This window comes from Panthera leo, chromosome B3 (assembly GCF_018350215.1).
Source record: "Panthera leo isolate Ple1 chromosome B3, P.leo_Ple1_pat1.1, whole genome shotgun sequence".
In the NCBI taxonomy this organism is placed as follows: Eukaryota; Metazoa; Chordata; class Mammalia; order Carnivora; family Felidae; genus Panthera; species Panthera leo.
In genome coordinates this window covers 109600410-109624008 of record NC_056684.1, presented here as the reverse complement: position 1 = coordinate 109624008, position 23599 = coordinate 109600410, and the positions used below count along the sequence as shown (strand labels likewise).

At 41.3% G+C, this 23599-nt stretch overlaps 1 long non-coding RNA gene across 9 annotated transcripts in view; it reads right to left on the bottom strand.

Moving 5' to 3' along the window:
• The window catches only part of LOC122222808, an 83009-nt gene that overhangs the window by 34512 nt on the left and 24898 nt on the right, over positions 1-23599 (bottom strand). For 6 of the 9 annotated variants that reach the window (XR_006203877.1, XR_006203880.1, XR_006203879.1 and 3 more), the window contains exon 4: positions 4613-4743. The exons of the other annotated variants lie outside the window; for them this stretch is intronic. This is a non-coding gene — a long non-coding RNA (uncharacterized LOC122222808). The remainder of the gene's footprint in view (positions 1-4612; positions 4744-23599) is intronic. 9 annotated transcript variants of the gene reach the window in all.

Sequence of the window (23599 nt, the reverse complement as noted above, 5' to 3'; positions counted from 1 at the left end):
TTGGTGCAAAAAGGTGATTTTATTAAAGTGCTGGGATAGGACCCATGGGCCAAAGAGCTGCACTGGGGTCATGACTATATACCGTCAGGTTGGCAGGGAGTCAGGGATGGAATAAGTCTCTAAGGTGTTTTGGAAGCAAGGTTTCCAGGACCTTGAGGTAGGGGAAATACCAATTATTACTGTTTCATGAAGCCTCAGTCATGAGACCCTTCAGATGTATATCAGGAGGACTTAAGCTTGGAGTATGATTGCCAGCATATTTCTTGGGGCAGTTGAGATACAGGAAGTAGACTTACAGGATCCTGGAGGTTGGGATAAGGTGAAGCTAAGATTCTCTTTTGCCCCAGCAAAGTATCATCATCTAGGCAGCTGAGCTCCTAGAAGGAGGTCACTTTGCCCAGTTTCAAGGACTTGTCAATGGGCCATAGCCAGTAAGGGAATTTAACTTTTCATTTGCCTTAGTTTCCCACATCACCCTGGCAAGCACTTAAACCCCTTTCCTTTGTTCCTGGGTAGCCAGGAGTGTCTGAGGACTATCACACATATCCCACCTGGGTGTGGCGGGGGTTGCTGTTAGCCTGTATTTTGCCCTCAGCTTGCCTCATGCTCCCTCATAACTATCACATCTGACTGTGAATATGAGAAATTTTAGCAAGGAGATATAATATGTGTTCCTCTCTCTTCTCTAGTTGCTTGCTCTCAGGTCCAGCCCTTGCCCTTTCCCTTCTCTGCTCTTTATCACAAGAGATCACTTTTCCCAAACCTGCTCACCCTGTATCTCCCCCCATAAGTTTGGCCATTGAGGAGCACTGGTGAGTGTTCGGAGGAGGGAGGGGACAGGCAGAGATTTCTTCCCTCCCATCTCTGGCAGGGGATGTCTCCATGGTGGCTCTAGCTCCCATGGAGCAGCCCCTCCCTCCAGGGCCCTGGCTCCAGCCCCCACGGGCAGCCCCAGCTTCGGGCTCTGATGGCACCGTTTCTTCCCAAAGTCCCCTCTGCACTAGAGGAGGGAGCGGCCTCTTGCTCTGCTACCTCTGAGTTGCTTCACTGTCCGCAGGGCTTCTCAGCCTCAGGTGTACAATCACCTGTGTAACCAATTCCTTGCATTAAATCCTCTCTTTCAAACAGCGGTTTCTATTTTTCTGCCTAGACCCTCACTGATACAAACACAGTGGAACTCTTTGTAAATATTCCTCTAAGGCTTCAGGTATATGTCATTAATCCAATGTGTACACTAGCATGTCAGTTTTAACTATGAGCAGACATGCCCAGATTTAGTCGTATTTTCTACCTACAGCAGCTATCCCTCCAATTTTTATCACCCTGGTCTGATGCCAGAGAGTCCCATTTTGCAAATTCATTTTGAGTTACCTATACTGCCTTCCTTCAAAAATATTTTGGGAAGACCAAAGCTTAGCATTTGGTCATAAACCTGTATTTCAGCCAAATCAAACTATGATTCAGGAGTTAAAAACAGGTTTTAAATAGCCTCTAAAGCTACGCATATTGCTTCTTTACAGAAGGGTTCAAGGAGAAAAACCGTTTTGTAAGCTTCAAGAGCCTTTTTGTTTCACATCATTTTCCTCCAACGTTTAATTTTAAACCTACAAAAAAGGGATATAATAGTATGATAAATCTACATATAATCTTTGCCTGCATTCACCACTTGATAGCATTTGAGCAATTTGCTTTTTTCTCTCTCTGAACCGTTCGAAAGTAAGTCGGAGGCACTGTGACATTTCACTGCTAAAGAGTTCAGCATGTATTCTCCAAAACCACAATGCCATATTCATGCCCAAGAACTCGAACAATGTAGTCCATTCTAACTTCCTGAATGTACCAAAAATGTGGTTGATAGCTCCCCACCCACCCCCCCAATAAATCTTTAAAAAGGAAGAATTACGCTAATGCAGCTAATTGGCTGACACAAAAGAATGATGCACAAATATGTGTGTCAGTCAGGTCACTTATGTCACGTACATATTTGTATATCCAGTGAGCAGAGAAAAGTTAAATCAGCTAATTTTGCTTCTCCTAAATAATTTTGATGAAAACTCTAAACATCAAGGTATCACTGCTGATTCATTTAACTTCCATCTGGAGATAATCTACTCCATATGTTTACACTATGAATCTGGACAAACGAAACCGAGGTGTTTTTCTTTTAGTTTTACCTCCCTGACCCTTTCTTTGTAGGCTTTGACCTAACATTGATTGGTCTATTAACTATACATTTAACAGTGATACACCTTACTCAGTATTTTCTTGCATCAGTGCAAGAAGGTTCCTTGCACTTCGGAGACAAGATATTTTTCCCTCTGTAGATGGGTCAATATTAATTTCCCATCCTGTAACTGGCATTCTTGTGAAAATATGGAGACTATTTAGATTGGAAAAGTCTTTTGAGCTCTTGCTTAAATTCCTTGAACTATTTGCTTATTCTGGATGAAGAGTGTCCTAGACGGCGAAAAGAAGCAGCCAAAACCTCTTCTAATGTAAGCTAGTGGCGTTTGTTTTTACACAATGACAGCTCTCTAGATTGCACATTAACGTGAGTCTTAGATGTGGCCCATCCTTGCTCTGGCAACATCTAGTTTATAGGCTGTGCCTGATTGTTTCATTGATATTTCCCGCTTTTCCCATAAAATTCTGTAGGGGCCAAGGACAGGCTGCCCCAAGGTGGGCCACTTGGGCATCAAGATTACTCTAAATTAAAAGCAATCAAAACCCAGCAGGTTCAGGAAAAGCTCTTTATCTCCCCTTCAACTGCCTAAATTTACATTGGACAGGAGAGCCTGTACCAGGAATAGAGCTAGGAACGGAGATTCTTCTTTACCTGAGAAACGTATTTGCACAACAGGGCAACCTTTGTTTACCACAATCTCTTCTCACCTTCCTGCTATTAGCCTTCCTCCCCTTTGGATCTCTAGACCCCTACTCCTCTCTTCACCTCAGGATGTCACAAATAAGCTTCCCGTTGCCTGACTCTCTTTGGAATTTCATGTGTGTGCACTCCCCACAGATACGAAGTAAATTTGATTTTCTCCTGTTAATCGGCCGGTCTCAGGTAAATTTAATTCTTGATGGTCCAGCTATCAAGAAATTTGGATAGAGGAAAATTTCTTCCTCCTCAATAGTTGGGACTGTTTGGCAAGATACTTGGACTCGTTGCACATGGCTTGTCCCTGACACAGCTGTAGCGATCCTTGGGAAATCTGGCAAACAGACAGCAGAAGGTAAGATTTCTTACCATGTTGGTCTCCTGAGATCTCTATCTGTGGAGTCCTGTGGAGTGAGAGTAATCAGCGTTCTTTTTCTTTCTTAATTTAGATTAGCAGGAGAAAAATACCTGTGGAACTAGTTCCTCAGGTTTAGCAACTCTTGGGAAATTTGGTGGAATACTGATCAATTTCCTCTCCCAGATAAGTCTTTTTGTTTTTCTTTGTCTATGTCTTTTATGTCATTTGTCATAGAAACTTTGCTGTGGGTTCATGGGCATATGAGGTAAAGGCTGCTGCCAAGGGACATCTTGGAAGCCCAAGCCACGGGTAAGCACGGGTAGAGTACTTTCCCAGCTGTTAGAACACTGACCACCTAACTTGAAGACTCCCATGTTAGGAAAAGTTAGTCGTGGAATGGATTAGATTGACACTAGGTCACCTGCCAACCTCAAAATTTCCGTGCAGCCTGGTGCACTGTAAAACAGCACACAATACCCAACCCCATAGTACACCCTTCCCAGGTATTAGTTTGGTTACAGGAGATCCAAGGCTGCTTAGAGCTGCTAATGTGCATATAAGAAAAAGTGGATGAGATTTTTCCCTTTCATTTTGTTCTATGCCCTAAGAGTTTGTCTTTGTGACCAGTGATAACCATGAGGGAGCTTGGGGTAAGCTGAGGGCAAAATATAGGCCGGCACGCCCCCACCCCCCAGGAGGAATATTCTGACACTCCTGGCTACCCAAGAACAAAGGAAAGAGGTTTAAGTGCTCGCCATGGTAATATGAGAAACTAAGGCAAATGAAAAATTAAATTCTCTTACTGCCTGCAGCCCATTGACAAATCCTTGAAACTGGCAAAGTAACTTCCCTCAAGGAGCTCAGCTACCTGATGATGACACTTTGCTAGAAGCAAAAGAGAGCCTTGGCTTAACATAGTCCCAGCCTCCAGATCCTGTAAGTCTACCTCCTTTATCTCAACTGCCCCAAGATATATGCTGGCAATTATGCTCTAAGTTTATGGCCCCCGATAAACATCTGAAGGGTCTCATGACTGAGGTTTTATTAAATGGTAATAAATGGCGTTTCCCTAGGAACAGCTAGCCCCCCTCAAGCTCCTGGAAACCTTGCTTCCAGAGTTCCTTGGAGACTTACTCTATCCCTGACCCCTCCCAACCTGAGAGTATACAATGACTCCCCGTCTTGACCCAGTGCAGCTCTTCCTGCCCACGGGTCCTGTCCCCAGACTCTAATAACATTACCCTTTTGCACCAAAGATGTCTTCAAGAATTCTCTCTTGGCCATAGGCTCTGGACTCCATGAACCCCACCATCACCCCAAAACTTCATCAATAATATTCTTTTTGGTTTCCACCATCCAGAAGATGCACTTACCAGGGTGCACTTTGCAGGCCAGTTGAATAGGGTTCCGAGTCTCTGGACATGCCAGCTCTTAGGGGTGTTTGTCATGAGAGGTCACAGGCCATAAGTTCCTTTGTTCTCTCAGCCTTCATTGCTTGTCAGTGCTGGAAAGTCCCATTCCGGTAGTGGAAGCAGAGAGTTAGAGGTTCCCAGAAAAAGAAAGATGAGTCATAACTCTCATGACCTAAGACAAGCCATTTTAGGCACCCAGCTATCTTCCGTGATTCTTATATGCCCTACCAGCTCTTCCTAGAGGGTGTCAGAATTCTAAATAAATGCAAAAACCTCAGTTGTTAAGGATTTTAAAGGAACAAAAGGAATGCAAAAATGAATAATCTCTACCAGGCCAGGAGATAGCCTAACCATATCAGAGACAATAAATCAGTGGTAACCACCCCCCGCCCCCCACCTCAAAGGTAAGCAAGACCCCCTGCAGTCCTTACCTGAGACAGTTGACAAATTAACTGACAGTTGACAGTTACCTTTGCCTCCTTATAACGTTAAGGCCTCAGTCCCAGGAGCAGAAGCTTCACTACCATGACCCAGTATGTACGTACAGGCATGTTTTCCAAGTACGCCTGTGCAAACTCATGCCCACTTTAAAGACAATGGCGAAGCTCCCCTTCATGAATATTCATCCTAAACCCTAAATAAAAAGAACCCACTCAAGGTGCGGGCAGCACCTGGGTGCTCAATTAGGCATCCAACTCTTGATTTCAGCTCAGGTCATGATCTCATGGTTGGTGAGTTCAAGCCCCGAGTCAGGCTCTGTGCTACTCTTTCTCTCCCCCTCTCTCTCTCTGCCCCTCCCCTGCTCATGCTTGCTCTCTCTCTCTCTCTCTCTCTCTCTCTCAAAAATAAATAAATAAGGGGCACCTGAGTGGCTCAGTCAGTTAAGCGTCCGACTTTGGCTCAGGTCATGATCTCACAGTTTGTGGGTTCGAGCTCCGCATCGGGCTCTGTGCCCACAGCTCAGAGCCTGGAGCCTGCTTCAGATTCTGTGTCTCCCTCTCTCTCTGCCCCCCTCCTGCTCGCACTCGGTCTCTCTCTCAAAAATAAATAAACATTAAATAAATAAACATTAACAACAAAAAAAGAACCATGCTGAATCCTGCACAGGGAGTCATTTGCTGTGACATTCTTGTTTCCTTGTGTGACTCCACCTGGTGTGCTCTCCACCTGTGACTGACCACGGAGCAAATTCACCTTAGTTCGGGTGCAGCGGCATCTGCCTAGTGTCACAGATTAGCAGGTCTGTGACTGGAGGTGTCTCACGCTTTCGTGGGCGACCGGAGACACCGCGTTCACTAAGCCATCCTTACCGCCTGTGCAACAGATGCTGTTGCTTTCTTAGACTAATTCTGGTTGTAAACTTTTGGATCGTGGGGTCTGCAGCCCCTGTGCCCTCTCTCTGGATGCCTCTTGCATCTTCGGTTAAGTCATTGAAAGGCTTATTGGTTTGAGTTGCTATTAGGAGATCACACTTGTCAATGGCCAGATGATGAATCCTTTAAATTGGACATATTTAAAATATATATACATCCTTTATAGATAGCTCTCAATTGTCTTCTTAGTATAATGGCCTGCCTTAGGGACTCCTTTGACAAGATAAAAGAACAGACATTAGACTTAAGATAAAAATAAATATGGGGCGTCTGGGTGGCTCAGTCGGTTAAATGTCTCGCTTCAGCTCAGGTCATGATCTCACAGCTTGTGGGTTTGAGCCCCGCATCAGGCTCTGTGCTGACAGCTCAGAGCCTGGAGCCTGCTTTGGATTCTGCGTCTCCTCCTCTCTCTGCCCCTCCCATGCTCATGCTCTGTCTCTCTCTCTCTCTCTCTCTCTCTAAAATAAACATTTAAAAAAACAAATGTTCACATCCAACGTAAATTCCCCTTCTTAAAATCCAGTTCTATCTGCCTTTGCTAATTTCCCCTTTCCCTAAGAGATTTACAGAGAGCACTCTGGCCAGTCTCTAGGTTCAAAGTATACAGGTAGCTCATGTAAATGCGAAAGCCAGAAAATGAATTTAGCAAAAGCACCCAAGACTGGCAGTAGGCTTGTTTGCTCCTACCTCCTAGGGCTCTGTAACCAGGCTGTGACAGCCTCAGACATTAAAAAAAAATTAAAAAATTGAAAAAAATTTTTAATGCTTATTTATTTATTTTGAGAGAGAGCCAGCAAGTGAGTGAGCAGGGGAGGAGCAGAGACAGAGGGAGAGAGAGAATCCCAAGCAGGTTCCACACTGTCAGCGCAGAGCCCAGCATGGGGCTCGAACTCACGAACCATGAGATCATGACCTGAACCATCAAGAGTCGGATGGTTAGGGGCGCCTGGGTGGCTCAGTCGATTAAGCCTCTGACTGTTGATTTGGAAGGCTAATGTTCAGGAGCTCACAGAAGCCAAGGTTGAATTGTGTAACCAGAAAGAAAGAAGGCTTTTGTTAAAATGTTTTATACAGACGAAGGGGTTCAGGACAGGACCCCTCAGAATGTGCCACCTCAGTCTGTGGGTTATTTTGAGCTGAAGGCACTTGAGACTCTATGGCTCAAGAGAAACTTTTGTCCCTCCCTTAACCATTAACACAGAAAATTCTAACTTGGGGGTCTTTCCCAGAAAGAGTTATTAACAGAGATAAATTTTATCTGAGTGGCCATCTGTGTGGCAGGGCGAGCATCTCATTACCAAACATCTGCTCTTATTGCCCTGTGAAGTGCATTCTTTCCTCTGAAATCCCAGGCCTTGAACCCTTTCTCCTTAGTTCAGAGTGACATACACACCTCCTCTTGACTGTCTTTGGAATTTCCATGCCTATGTGGACTCCCCATTCCCATGCCTATTAAATTTGATCTTTTCTTGTTAATATGATTCTTAGTCCAGCTAGAATGACCTCTGAGGACACAGGAATACTTGCTCCCGGACACAAACTTTACATAGGTATAAATCTTTTTATTCCCATTTTAGTTAAAAATCTCCTGATATACAGAAGCAAATTTAGGGGCGCCTGGGTGGCTCAGTCAGTTGACTTTGGCTCAGGTCATGATCTCACAGCTTGTGAGTCTGAGCCCCATGTTGGGTTCTGTGCTGACAACTCAGAGCCTGGAGCCTGCTTGGGATTCTGTGTCTCCCCCTCTCTCTGCCCCTCCCCTGCTCATGCTCTGTCTCTCAAATAAATAAAAACATTAAAAAAACAAAACAAAAAAGAAACAAATTTAGTTTAAAAGGTAGGCCAGCCTCTTGATATTCAGGCTGTTATCCAGTTCTTTGGAGAATTAGAAACAACTGTCTTTGTCTTACAAATCTCTACAAAACCAGAAATGCAAGTATAGAAGCAGGTCAAAGCCCACCTATGTTTACCAATCTCCAAACTTCACCTATTCCTCTCAAAATGCTTGTAGATAGTATAAAAGATCAGGATATTGGAACAAAATTGTCCTGTATTTAAGGAAAGGAAGGTGAACTTTAAATAGCAATTACCCTGAAGCTCAAGAAAAAACAAAGTTTTTACATTCTTTCTCTGTCCCTTGAAATAAAAAATCTGATCATGTCTTTGAAACATAAATAAAGTGGGGCACCTGGTGTCTCAGTTGGTTAAGCGTCTGACTTCGGCTCAGGTCATGATCTCACAGCTCCTGAGTTCAAGCCCTGCGTCGGGCTCAGGGCTGACAGCTCAGAGCCCAGAGCTCACTTCGGATTCTGTGTCTCCCTCTCTCTCTGCTCCTTCCCAGATCAATCTCTGTCTCTCTCTCTCCTTCAAAAATAAATAAAAACATTAAAAGAAACAAAAAAAAAAAGAAATGTAAATAAAGCCCACAACCACCTGCCTGAAGAAAAAAAAAATGGAGGAGGTGGGGAAAGACCTTTTAAAAATACAAACTGCTAAAAGGGCTTTTTTTTTTTTTTTTTGCCAAAGCTCTGGCACTTCTGGTAAGAGGCTAAGATGTCCTAAAAAGTCCACCTTGGAGGGGGTGCCTGGGTGGCGCAGTCGGTTAAGCGTCCGACTTCAGCCAGGTCACGATCTCGCACTCCGTGAGTTCGAGCCCCGCGTCAGGCTCTGGGCTGATGGCTCGGAGCCTGGAGCCTGTTTCCGATTCTGTGTCTCCCTCTCTCTCTGACCTTCCCCCGTTCATGCTCTGTCTCTCTCTGTCCCAAAAATAAATAAAAAACGTTGGAAAAAAAAAAAAGTCCACCTTGGAGAAAACTTGTGTACATGCTCTATGTGTTTATGATGTAAATTTCCTTTTTTTTTTTTTTTTTTTTATCATAGAGAGACAGCAAGTACGAGCAGGGGAGAGGGCAGAGGGAGAGATGTGGGGCTCGATCCCACGACTCTAGGATCATGACCTGAAATGAAATCAAGAGTTGGATGCTCAACCAACTGAGCCACCCAGGCAGCCCCTATGATGTAAATTTTCTACCCTCATCTTCTCTAGGACCTAAAAGCCACTCTGTTTTGTGTGTTTTTTTTTTTTTTTAACATTTTTATTTTTGAGAGAGAGAATGCACCGTGTGCACATGTAAGTGGGGGAGGGGCAGAGAGAGGGGAAGACAGAGGACCTGAAGCAGGCTCTGTGCTGATATCAGAGAGCACAACATGGGGCTCAAACCCATGAACCTCCAGATCATGACCCAAGCCAAAGTCAGATGCTTAACCAACTGAGCCACCCACCAGATACCCTGAGCAACTCTTTGAAATACAAATTTTAGGGAAAAGTTTTCCATCGGGGAAGGGGGGACAGGGGGCAAACGGAGATATTTGGAAATGGGGCCTATAGTGTCCTCGCCACAAATGTTAGTAAAAAACAAAAGCTGTAAGATTTTTGTTTGCATGTGTCTATTTGTGTGTTCATATGTGTTGTAAATGTGAGATATTTTCTCTACCTCCAGATAGTATTGCTAAAATTAATTTGTAAAAGAGCTCCATTAGAGTTAAGCATCTGAATCTTGATTTCAGCTCAGGTCATGATCTCAGTTGGTGAGTTCAAGTGCTGCGCTGGGCTCTTCGATGACAGCACGGAGCCTGCTTGGGATCCTCTCTCTCTGCCCTTCCCCTGCTTCTTCTCTCTCTCTCAAAATAAATAAATAAACTTAAAAAAATAAAAAGAATGGGTACTGCATTCAAAAAAAGAAGAGCTCTATTTAGTTGTTTTGAAAGCAAGGACTTACAAGAATTGGGCATTTTAAAACTCAGAAAAATAGAAACTAATGTTTTTCAAGTTCATGTGATCTCAGAAAATATTCAATATTAAAGCTATCTTATTAATTTATTTATTTAAATTTAAATCAAAGTTAGTTGACATATAGTGTAATAATGATTTCGAGAATAGAATTTAGTGATTCATCACTTACATAGAACATCCAGTGCTCATCCCAAGTGTGCTCCTTAATGCCCCTTGCCCATTTAGCCCATCCCCCCCACTCACAACCTCGCCAGCAGCCCTTAGTCTGTTCTCTGTATTTAAGAGTCTCTTATGGTTTGCCTCCCTTTCTGTTTTTATATTCTTTTTGCTTCCCTTTCCCTATATTCATCTGTTGTGTTTCTTAAATTCCACATATGAGAGAAATCGTATGATATGTATTTCTCTGACTTCACTTATTTCGCTTAGGATAATACACTCTAGTTCCATCCACATTGCTGCAAATGGCAAGATTTCACTCTTTTTAACTGCCAAGTAATATTCCATTGTATATACCTTTATCTATAGATATAGATATATACACACCACATCTTCTGCATCCATTCATCAGTAGGTGAACATTTGGGCTCTTTCCATACTTTGGCTATTGTTGATAGCACTGCAATAAACATTGGGGTACATAGGCCCCTTCGAATCAGCACTTCCATATCCTTTGGATAAATACCTAGTAGTGATATTAAAGTATTTTAAGTTTGGCTTATATAGATATGTCTTTAGAGTAACCAGCATTAAATATAAAACTTCTATTCTGCCTGTATTTATTGAAAGTCAAATAAGTTCATTTTTTGTAACTGAACTAATGTGAGTTCACTCCTTGGTGAGTTACAGATAGAAACTATACCAGGTGGAGTTGTCGCAAAAAGGAAACTTTATTTGCAGCAAATAAGGGGATCACAGGGAATAACTTCCAAAGCTGTGACTCCCTGCGTGAAGTTGGATAAGTTCCTTTTATTTAGGTTAGGACTAATATTTAGATAGGAAAGACTTGTTAATCATATGTAGAGGCAGGCATAAGGTTCCCATGCATCTTAAGGAAACATGTCTATACACACATTGTATGTTATGTAAATGAAGCTTGGGTTCCTCTTGTGTTCCTCCTTAGGTGGAGATTTTAGTACTATAACAAGGGCAAGAAAGTTGTCGATCATTCTGGAGGTCACTCCAGAGGGTTCAAAAGGGTCTGAGTGGTCTGGGCTGTTGGAATTCTTTGTCCTGGCAGCTGTTATTGCTTGAGGGGTAGTTCTGGTTTCCATAATGGGAACGCTGGCATAACAGTTCACGACTGCTTACTACTTAGTTTTTACTAGAAATTAAGATTTCCAAGAGTTAAGAATTCTAATACATGTAATTTAGGCCTACTGGAAATAATAAGGGAATGTCTTTGCATGGAAGGAAAATAAGATATGTGTGTTTGGTAAGAAAAAGTATAAGAAATAGAAATACATATTTGTTGAGAAAAAAGAAAAATTGTCCTAAAGTGAGGCTGGTTATTCAAAGAGGGAAAACTTAGGATAAAATCTGAATGTAAAAAAGAAAGTTGTAGAAGGTTTACAGAGAAGATATCATTGGAAAGGAATTTCATGTGTGGTCAGTACTGGCTAAGGTTAGGATATATTTACGTAAATGAATTTGTTTTAGTATCGAAAGTCCATTGGTGGGATGCTGGGTGGCTCAGTCTGACTGCCCGACTCTTGGTTTCAGATCAGGTCATGATCTCAAGGTTCATGGATTGGAGCTACACTGGGCTCTGTGCTGACAGTGAGAGCCTGCTTGGGATTCTCCCTCCTTCTCTCTCTCTACCCCTTCCCAGCTTGCTCTCTTGCTCAAAAAAAGAAATAAACATAAAAAATTAAAAAAAAAACATGGGGCGCCTGGGTGGCTCAGTCGGTTAAGCGGCCGACTTCGGCTCAGGTCATGATCTCGCGGTCCGTGAGTTCGAGCTCCGCGTCGGGCTCTGTGCTGACAGCTTAGAGCCTGGAGCCTGCTTCACATTCTGTGTCTCCCTCTCTCTCTGCCCCTTCCCTGCTCATGCTCTGTCTCTCTCTGTCTCAAAAATAAATAAACATTAAAAAAAAAATTTTTTTTTAAATTAAAAAAAAAAACAAACAAACAGAAAAGTAGACTGGTGCAATATTAAATTTTGCTTGCTCTTTGTGAAAAGAACAAAGTTTTCTTGAACTATTGGTCTGCTGTTAATAAGGAATTGTAAACAAGTTTTTCCTTACCTTTAAAGTTATCTGCCTAGAAAACAAAGTTATTTGCCAGAATTATTTCCTATGTTTATCAGGTCTCTGATTACTCAAGAAAACTGAGTTCTAATATTAAGAGAGCTAAATTTTGCTCACAACTCTGTAATGTTCTGTATTTGCCTTTGGCATCTTTTATTGTCATTTTGGTTAAATGGATAATTACTGTTGTTGCATAATGATTTGTGATTCTGTTTAATCAAATGTTCAAACTTTTTGATATGTTTTGACATAATTCTCAAAATCAAATTCTAAAATGAAGTATTTTGACTACAATCTAATTGAAATGTTCCAGAGGGTCCCTTGAACATTTCAATGATTTTGTGAGAGGGGGTATAGCTCATTGGTAGATCATTTGACTGCAAAGATTTTGTGAGAAATTAAACTGATTACTTATTTGGTACATTAAATTACATACGAAGCATTGTCAAATAAGTGATATTAATCCTCTTAGATTATATTTGTGTAGATATATTATTAAAATAAGTATTTTTAGAAATTGAATGAAAAGTCCTAGAAATCTGATTCCTAGTATGTTATTATCTTGAAATGTTGTGTGTCACAGAAATAACCAAATTTCCTTATTAATTGCATTGTAACGAACTCTAGTAAGATCTTTATTCATGGCCATTTAAAAATATTTTTTTTCTTTACATTTATTTATTTTTGAGAGGCAGAGACAGAGCACAAGTTAGGGAGGGGCAGAGAGAGGAGACACAGAATCCGAAGCAGGCTCCAGGCTCCGAGCTGTTAGCACAGAGCCCGACGTGGGGCTTGAACTCACAAACTGCGAGATCATGACCTGAGCTGAAGTCGGACGCTTAACCGACTGAGCCACCCAGGCGCCCCACTCATGGCCATTTTTAAGTCTTTTATTATTTATAGACTGTTACACTTTTACTCAGATGCTTTTACAAAAGCTTCCTGCAAATGTGTTTCATTTTCAGTGAGACTGAGGGAAAGAACTGAGTACAAGCTGCTAATAACCTTAAGATTATAAAACTGAACTAGGTAAGAATTTCTGGGACTAGCAAAAAAAGTAGATTCAAACAAAACAAGAATTAACATGGTACTGAATGAACTGAGGAGGACAATTATGATTTTTATGACTTTTTGTTTGAAACATAATGGATTTTTTTTAATGTTTTGTTTTTCCAGTGTTAAGGCAATTTTAATCTTAAGCTAAATATACTTTTGTAAACATGCTGAAACATTTATCATTTTTTCTCCCTATGTGACCTCTCCAGAATTCAGAGACTTTCAGTATTCTTTTTTTTTTTTTTTTTTTTGAGAGAGGGCCTGCACATCCATGCACCTGTATTCCCGCTTGCAAGTGGGCGAGGGGCAGTGGGAGAGAGAGAATCTTAAGCAGGCTCCACACCCAGTGTGGATTTACTTTCAAAAGACATTTTTTTAATGATGGAAAAGAAAACAGAATGTAAATAAGTGTGAAACCCTGAGTTATTTAACTTTTATTTTAGTTTTCTAAGGCAATGTTCTCCAGTGTCTGGTGTGTGTTCTTCACGGCTACACAAGACAATCCACTGGGGATATCAGAAGAAACGATCACATGTCTACTGATATTTTTATTTCATGCTTAAAAATATCTGTGTATTGGGGCACCTGGGTGGCTCAGTCGGTTAAGTGTCTGACTCTTGATTTTGTCTCGGGTCATGATCTCATGGTTCGTGAATTCAAGCCCTACATCCGGCTTCCATACTATCAGTGTTCAGGATTCTCTGTCTCTGTCTGTCTGTCTGTCTCTTTCTCTGTTCCTCCCACACACTCTCTCTACATATAAAAAATAAACTTAAAAAAAATTCTGTGCACTATTTATAATGTACATTATATATTATTATAGCAATATGCATATGTAATGTAGAAATAAATAATATGCAAGATATTTTTTGAGAGTATTTTAAAGTTGGTTCACTTTGACTCAGTACCTTTTGATCTTATTTTGAGAATGCTGTGGGACAAACTTTCTTTTTCAAAAGGAACAAACTGAAATTATATCTAAAATATAAAATGTTAAATTATTGCATTTAGACTAGAAACCTTTACAATAATCATCAAATATACTAAAAATCACCAGAGTTCTATAAACATGCTAAATCAATGGTACTTATTTTTTGCAAATTGTTAATTATAGAGAATTTTTTAATGACATGAAAATAACATGAAGGAAAAATACCCCCGGACATCTAGTTTATCATTTTATGTATTTTCTTTTAACCTTTTTTATCTACTTTTTTTTACATAGGTGGAATCATAAGAATAGCTAAATTCCCTGCACTTTTCACTTGTAAAATACATAAATTCATAAAGTATAAAAATATCTGAATATATAAGATTAATAAATATAAAACAACTTATTTTGACATTTATGCCCTCGTAAACATTGAAATAAAGAAACTGATGGGGTGCCTGGGTGGCTTAGTCAGTTGGGCAACCGACTTCGGCCCAGGTCATGATCTCACAGTTTGTGAGTTCGAGCCCCGCGTCAGGGTCTGTGCTGACAGCTCAGAGCCTGGAGCCTGCTTCGGATTCTGTGTCTCCACCTCTCTCTGCCCCTCCCATGTTCATGCTCTGTTTCTTTCTCTCTCTCATTAATAAATAAAACGTAAAAAAAAAAAAAAAAAAAAAGAAACTGATAATCAGGAAGAATTGTCTGATAACATTTCTAGTAAATCCATCCTAGATGGATTTATAAGAAAATGAGAAAAGCCTCTAACATGCTGTTTAGATACACAGTATATTCTATACCAAGATGGCATTACTTAGATGTTTATGCTCTTGTTCTGTGAAGATCTTATTTCACAGCTATATTTCTGTTTCTGTGATATATATATATTTGTACGTGGCATATGTTTATATAGATATACACACATACACGCACACGCACACACATGCACACATACACGCCAAAGAGACTAAGATCTATTAACCCAGAGGCATCTACCATAGGAAGCTATAGAGGTCTGAATACGCCGGGAGGTCTGAATACACAATGAATGTGTATTTCTTTCACCAGTACCTTCAAGCTGTTGGCTAGAATTTCTATTAAACAAACAAACAAACACATTAGTCTTTCTGTGTGAAAAACAGAAAGAATACATCAAAAGCCAGCTGTGTGGGACACCTGGGTGGCTCAGTCAGTTGAGCGTCCAACTCTTGATTTCAGCTCAGGTCATGATCCCAGGGCTGGCTCTGTGCTGAGTGTGGAGCCTGCTTGGGATTCTCTCTCTTTCTCTCTTTCTCTCTCTGCCCCTCTCCCCTTCTCGTTCTCTCTCTCTCTCTCCCCCTCCCTTTCTCTCTCTCTCTCTCTCTCTCTCAAAAAAAAAAAAAAAAAAAGTGAGGTGTGTCTGCAGGTTGAGGAAAGGCTGGAGTTACAGTAAAGCCAACAAAGTCAGTGAGGGAAAATAAAAGCAGATATCCCAAACAAAGAGGTACTACCAACAGCAGTCACTGAAAAAACATGTCAAACAAAATAAGCAGCTTAAGCTATTAAAAAATAAAAGAGATTGAAGCCACTCTGAAACATGAAACAACTATTTCCACCACTCTAATCCTTCTTTAAGTCATGTATTCCTTTCTTTGGTCATTTGTCCTAAATTACTGAAAACAAATACTTTACAAGAGACAGCTAAAGTGAATTAATCTTTTAGCTTTCAGCGAAATGAGATGAGGATAACAAGAATTTAATGGATAAATCTTCGAATAGGTATGAGATTCAGTTAATATCTCAGTCAATGGATTTTTAATACGCATAGTGAGAGAGTCTTACACCAATAAATATTAGGTTCTTTGAAGAAGCACAGCTTTTTTTATTTTTTAATTTTTTTTAACATTTATTTATTTTTGAGACAGAGAGAGACAGAGCATGAATTGGGGAGGGTCAGAGAGAGGGAGACATAGAATCCGAAACAGGCTCCAGGCTCTGAGCTGTCAGCACAGAGCCTGACGCGGGGCTCGAACTCACGGACCAGGAGATCGTGACCTGAGCCAAAGTCGGCCGCTCAACCGACTGAGCCACCCAGGCGCCCCGAAGAGGCACAGCTTTAAGAAAAGTGTTTTAAGGGGGTGGCTGCCTAGTTCAGTCAGTAGAATGGGCAACTCCTGATCTCGGGGTTGTGAGTTCAAGCCCCATGGTGGGTGTGGAGATTACTTTAAATAGATAGATAGACAAATAAATAAATAAACAAATCTTTAAAAAAGTGTTTCTTTTCAATCCACTAAAACCAAATTTCACTGATCAGAGGCAGGATTAAAGCTAATATCCTTTACAATTTTCAACATTTTCAGGTTTAGATATTCTAATAACACCCCAAAATTTTCAATTTATAATGTTTAATAAATGTGAAATTTTAAAGTTATGATTCTCAGTAGAGGGTAGATGATTATAACAAAAGGGGTATAAGTCTTCACTTGCCAAGGTTCTTTTGTTAATGGCAACAGGAATGTCTTCTAAAAAATATTGTTTATTTATTTGTTTATTTTTAAGATATTTATTTTTGAGAGACAGAAGTGTGTGCGCAAGCACAAGACTGCGAGTTGGGGAGGGGCAAAGAGGGAGACAGAGGATCCAAGTCAGGCTCTGTGCTGACAGCAGACAGCTGGATGTGGGATCGAACTCACGGACCACGAGATCATGACCTGAGCTGCAGTTGGATGCTTAACCGACTGAGCCAACCAGGCACCCCTAAAAATATATTTATTAAATGTTTATTTATTTATTTTGAGAGAAAGAGAGAGCATGAGCAGGGGAGTGGCAGAGTGAGAGGGAGAGAAAGAATCCCAAGGAGGCTCCACGTTGAATGTGGAGGTGAATGTGGAGGTGGTGGAGGAGGGGGATGGGGAGGCTCCCTCGCAGGACCTGACCACAATCAAGAGTCTGACACTCAACCAACTGAGCCACTCAGATGCCCCTAAAACTATTTTAATAATAGACTTAGGATGATAAGAATATTGCAGTAACGCCAGGAGCCTTTAGCTGCGTATGTTTGAAATTGCTGACAAAAAAAGTATTAACATGATGTAAGATAGACTTGGAGCAATAATGTTTCTCAAATTAGAAGCACTCACCTAGGGGTGCCTGGGTGGCTCAGTCGGTTAAGTGTCCGACTTCGGTTCAGGTCATGATCTCGTGGTTCACTAGTTCGAGCCCCGTGTCGGACTCTGTGCTGACAGCTCAGAGCCTGGAGCCTGCTCTGGATTCTGTGTCTCCCTCTCTCTCTGACCCTCCCCCCATTCATGCTCTGTCTCTCTCTCTCTCAAAAAAAATAAACGTTAAAAAAAAATTAAAAAAAAAAAAAAGAAGCACTCACCTAATCAATCCAATACAGAAAGTTAATCACACGGTAACACACCTGTGCGCAACTCCCATTAAAAATATTATTCCTTCTGTAGTGTGGCAATACAATATTCATAATTTTTGTTTCCTTTATTTTCATAACATGCCTTTATTCACCTTTTTTCTTTTTTGTAAAAATATCATGAGATACACTGCAGCAATGCTAAGGGAATCCATCATATGGCTCCTCGGAACTACATGTTGCTAAAATTTCGGTTATGGTCTCCTATGTGTTTTATAGACAAGCTGTCTCATTATGTATCATGTGCTTCATAACTGCCAATTTTAAATACCAGCTCTAAATAACACTGACGTGACAGATTCATCTTACTCTCTAAACCAGTTTTTTTTTCAAGTGAGGTATTGAGCTATTTTAGAATCTTCCATTATTCAAATACATTTTCTTTCAGTGACCAAAAGGCAGGAATCTATCTAGAATAAGGGATGTGAGGAGATAGAAAAGTTAAAAGCTACAATGAATACTCCAAAAAGAGAGAAAGGGAGAGAGCACACAATGTTAGTTTGTTGTAAAGAGGATTAACCGTAATAACTACAACATATTGAATATTTCCTATCTCCCAGGCACTGTTAAGCTTTTTACATAAGTAAGCTCTTTGTTCTTCACAAAACCCCTATGAGGTGAGCATTATTACCTGTTCCGAGATCACACGACCAGCAAGTAACAGCGCTGGGAATTGAACCCACTTCTACCTGTCTCTAAGGTTTATCTCCTAATCACCATACACGCTGCCTTGAGTACAACATATATTGGAGATGGAATTCTGTAAGCACAATGACATGGCTCAGACTCACAGGGGAGGTAGAGAATAAGAGTTTAATAGTTTACAACTCAAAATGGAAACCAGGAAGAAAACTGGGGAGGTGATAGATGAAACTCTGTAAATGAGCCCCAAAATCTAGCTAGAAATTCTTAGCACCTGTCTGGTATCTTGGGCAACAATACCTGCCTTAGACAAAGTAAAATAATTAGTCTGTAAGCAACCAATAACACCAATACAAAAGCTGAGTACTGAAGTTGCAGAGACATTGATCAGAAAGATTCGTAAAACGTTTTGCATAAGTCATAAAACTTCGATATATTGCTGCAATACGTGACTTTCTTGAGAAAGTCTAGCAGAGCTGACCGTCAAACTAGAATCCTGTCGTGTGCTCATTAGACCCATGTGCCAAAATGTTTTATATGTCATAAGAAGGATAATAATTTCTTGGAGATAATTCCAAAGTTTAAGAAGTTGAAATAGTGCCTACTGAGGATCTGAAATTATTTTTGTGAGTAACAAACGTAAGATGTGGGATCTCAGGTTGTAAGTTTGCATCCCATGCCGGGTGGAGAGATTACTTAAAAAACAAAACCTTATGGGGTGCCTGCGTGGCTCAGTGGGTTAAGTGTCCTGACTTAGGCTCAGGTCACGATCTCGCGGTCCGTGATTTCAAGCCCTGCCTCAGCCACTGTGCTGACAGTTCAGAGCCTGGAGCCTGCTTCAGATTCTGTGTCTCTTTCTCTCTCTATCCCTCCCCCACTCGTGCTCTGTCTCTCTCTCTCTCTCAAAAATCAATAAGCATTAAAAAAATGAATAAATTGGGGCGCCTGGGTGGCGCAGTCGGTTAAGCGTCCGACTTCAGCTCAGGTCACGATCTCGCGGTCCGTGAGTTCGAGCCCCGCGTCAGGCTCTGGGCTGATGGCTCAGAGCCTGGAGCCTGTTTCCGATTCTGTGTCTCCCTCTCTCTCTGCCCCTCCCCCGTTCATGCTCTGTCTCTCTCTGTCTCAAAAATAAATAAAAAACGTTGAAAAAAAAAATTTAAAAAAAATGAATAAATCTTAAAAGAAAAACAAAACAAATGCAAGACGCTGGACATGAAAGGCCACTTTAGTATTGGTAGTGAATTATAATAGTTGTAGTCTTTTTTCTGCCCAGTAGATATTTTCTCCCTGTTTTCTTGTGGAGAAATCCCACAGATAAGGCTGATTCCATAAAGCCTCTTCACCAAGCATACACCGCATATACCACCACCACCACCACCACCTTAAGGGTAAACAGATGGTGCATGGGGTATCTGGGTGGCTCAGTTGGTTAAGGATCCAAACTCCTGGTTTTGGCTCAGGTCATGATCTCACAGTTCATGAGTTCAAGCGCCACGTCAGGATCTGTGCTGTCAGCACGGAGCCTGCCTGGGATTCTGTCTCCTTCTCTCTCTGCCCCTCCCCTGCTCACTCTCTATCTCTCTCTCAAAAATAAATAAATAATCGGGGACGCCTGGGTGGCTTCGTCAGTTAAGTATCTGACTTTGGCTTAGGTCACAATCTCGTGTTTTGTGGGTTCAAGCCCCGCATTGGGCTCTGTGCTGACAGCTCAGAGCCTGGAGCCTTCTTCAAGATTCTGTGTCTCCCTCTCTCTCCAAACCTCCCCTGCTTGCACTCTGTCTCTCTCAAAATTAAATAAACATTAAAAAATAATTTTAAAAATAAATAAATAATCATTAAAAAAACAAAAACAAAAACACAGGGATTGGCCACATGGAGGGACCTAGCTGGGGCAGTCACAATCCTCTTTGGGACATTTGCCGACCATATTGAAGGAAAGGCATTTTCTGTTGTTGGGCTCTCCAGCTTTGAGGAAATATAAGCCGAAAGCTACAGATGGCCAACTCTGTCACCTGCCTATCTGAGATGTAGCAAAAGCCTAATGAGAACAAAGCCAAACACAGCAAGAAGGAAATGCTGAGAGTAGGTGTATGACAGCACTCCAATGACATCATTTGAGACCCTGAATCCAGCTGTAGTTGAAGCTGGAGGCAATCCTGTGTTGCCCAGTTACACAGCCAACAGAAGTCCATTTGTGTTTAGTTTAAGTTAGGTGTCCACTCCTTGCAAATAAAAGAGAACCCTGGCCATAGGTACATTACAAATATATACTATAAAGACAGCAATACCCAGATATTACTATAATCTTAGGCACCTGCATCTCAAGAGTCCATAAACTCTGGCAAATGTACCAGAGCCCTTGTTAGGTAGGATGAAGCACAACTCCATCATGATGGCACTAATTTAAAATTTTTCTTTTATCCTGGAATGGATCATGCATACAAAAGGCTAAAAATGTATCTGCACAATTTGGAGAATACTAATAAAAGGAACATCTGTCCAATAACCCCCAGATTAAGAAATAGAAAATCACTTTGTGTCCTTCTCCAATTGTCTGAGAGACAAATATCTATTATTTGGGTTTGTGTTTCTTTAGTCTATACAAATGAAACTATATTGTGTTTTTTTTTCTGACTTGAATTTTTCTCTCAGCATTTTGTTTTTGAGAATCGTCTATGTCAACCTACAGAAAGAAGTTAATTAGTTTTCACTGTTATGTAGGTATTCTATTCTGGGAACATTGAGCAATTTACTTACCTATCTTACTATAGAAGGACACTTGGGTTTCCCAGTTTTTTCGATCACAAACAATGCTTTTATGGTCATTTTTGTACATGCTTTTAGGGCACATGTGTAAGAGATGCCTTCGGCTGTACTTAGGAGTGGAAATGGTGGCATGTTGGTTATACTTGTGATCCCTTTTTCTAGAAAATGCCAAATTACTCTTCAAAACAGTTGTAGTAATTTAGACTCCTACCAGCAATGTATCCAAGTTCTGATTGTTCCACATATTCTTCCCAATGCCCGATATTAGCCAACTTAAAATTTTTGCCAGTCTGGATGTAGTGAAATAGTATCTTTGTTGGGCTTCAATTTTCATTTCCCTGATTATAGTTTGAACAAATTTTTATATGGTTATTAGCCATTGGTTTCTTCTTTGATGAAATGCCTGTTTGTGTCTTTTGTTTTTTGTATTAGATTGTCTTATTAACTCACAATCTTATATTTATTCTGATTACTAATCTTTTGTGGGTTTTATTGACATCTCAGAAGGCCCACCACATGGAAGTTTTGCAGTAGGGGAGTTGCAGTGGGCTCAACTCTGAATACAAGGACAAGTGGAGCAGGACAGAGGTCAGTGGATGGAAATTTACTAAGAACAAACATGGGGGTAAAAGGGATTCTTGCCAAATCAACTCAACAAGGATTCTTGCTGAAGGTAGGTCAGGATGATAAGATAGCAAGGGTGCAGGATGAGGAATCTGATCCAATGTTGAGGGTGATCAAATACCAAGGGTAGGAGATTTTTCACTAAACTGACTAATCAAAATTCTTGCTACAACTGGACTAAGCTGCCAAGAACACAGCCCAATGTTGGGCCCAGTTGAGAAGAGGGCTCAAGGAGTCTGACTCAGGCTTGGTGTAGGAGAGTCTCTGTCAGTGGCTGTGATGTCTGTCTCTTGACGTGACGGTTAAAATATCAGCTTTTTCTAGCCTCACATTGTGAAAATCTAAGGTTGTTTCATGCCAACTTTCCTTGTTATCCTGAACTAGCAACAATTAAAACTGCAATGTTCAGGGACGCCTGGGTCGGTTAAGCATCTGATTCTTGATCTCAGCTCGGGTCACGGTCTCATGGTTCATGAGCTCGAGCCCTACATCGGGCTGTATACTGTCAGCGTGGAGGCTGCTTGGGATTCTCTCTCTCCCTCTCTCTCTGTCTCTCCCCTGCTTGCACACTCTTCTCTCTCAGAATCAATAAATAAACTTAAAAAAAAATGCAATGTTCAAACTACAGGTTAAAAGCCTACGGTCTTCCAATTGCAGTTCATCTTTCAGCAACAATTTTAGTGTCGGGCAGCCACTTTTATTCTTACTGACTAGCCTAGGGCATGAGTCTGTAATAACAGCTTCGAAGACAATGGAATGGCCATGCTCCAAATGAATCTCAAAATACAGGCACATCCCATTGTTTGGAAGTCTGCATTATGCCACTTCACTTATATGGGAGACCTACAATAGTATCTGTCTTTGCTAACTGAAAGAAATCGAAATGGGACTTTCATTTTAGGCCATTTTGGGTTATGAAAGTTTTCATAAGGAACACTCTACTTTCAGGTAGCAGTGCGGGGGTGGGGAGGGGAACCTGTAATAGGGTTTGTCCTGTTACCGGATGTGGGTGCGTCAGAGTAGGTGTTGAAATGAAAAGCAAATAGATTTGGGCCAAAGAATGCTAACACTTCTCCTCCTCAATGGTAATCTGACTATCCAGTAATGCCTCCTTATTGTATTTGGCAATGTTGAACTACCTGAAGGTTAAGAGGTCCTCTCACCCTTTTTTGAAAGTCACATACTGCAGGGAACCACCCTTTGGGGCACAAGACGGGTAAGGTGCCTGCCTTGTTTACATAGGATACTGCCAGACACAGACGCTCCAAATTCCCACTTTTCACCTCATGAGTGACTAGCTGAACTAATTTTGTCCCTATTGATTAACAGGAATAAAATGATATTAAGCAAACCCTGGTTAAGCTTCTTTCCGTCCCCCAGGACACTGAACTTTGGCTCACCCTGGTGCTGAGTCAGCACGCAGCCAGCCCCCTCCTTAAGGGCAAGTTCCTGGAAAGAGGCTGGTCTCTGGGTAAAATATTCTCTCCATCTCCTGTCCCCATACCCGGTTCTCTCTACCTTTGTTCACTTGCTGTATAAAAGAAAAACACTTTTTGCCCAACTTTTGAGATGCTTGCAAGCCTTATGGTGAGGGGTTCTCCTTACTGTAGCAGCCCCACCCCCCACTGGATACTTGTTTCAGATTGGTTTTTCCTCTGACATAATCTGTCTTTGAATATGGTATTTTTAAAATATATATTTTTTATTTTAGAAAGGGAGAGAGAGAGTACAGGTGAGGGAGAAGGAAGAGGAAGAGGGTGAGGGAGAAGGTGAGAGAGAGAGAGAGAGAGAGAGAGAGAGAGAGAGAGAGAGAGAGAGAGAGACCCAAGCAGGCTCCATGCTCAGTGCAGAGCCTGATGTGGGGCTCGATCCCATGACCCTGGGATCATGACCTGAGCCAAAATCAAGAGTAGGACATTCAACCAATTGAGCCAGCCAGGCACCCCTAATATGACATTTCTTAAACTGATTTCCCATTATTTCATCCTAGATAGGTATTTTCTGAGTATCTCGCACCTGCCATCTCCTTTCTTTCCATTGCCACTGCTCTTGTCCAGACCCTTATTAACCTTATCCTGGCCCATTCTGTACTGATCTCCTCAGCCTCCAAT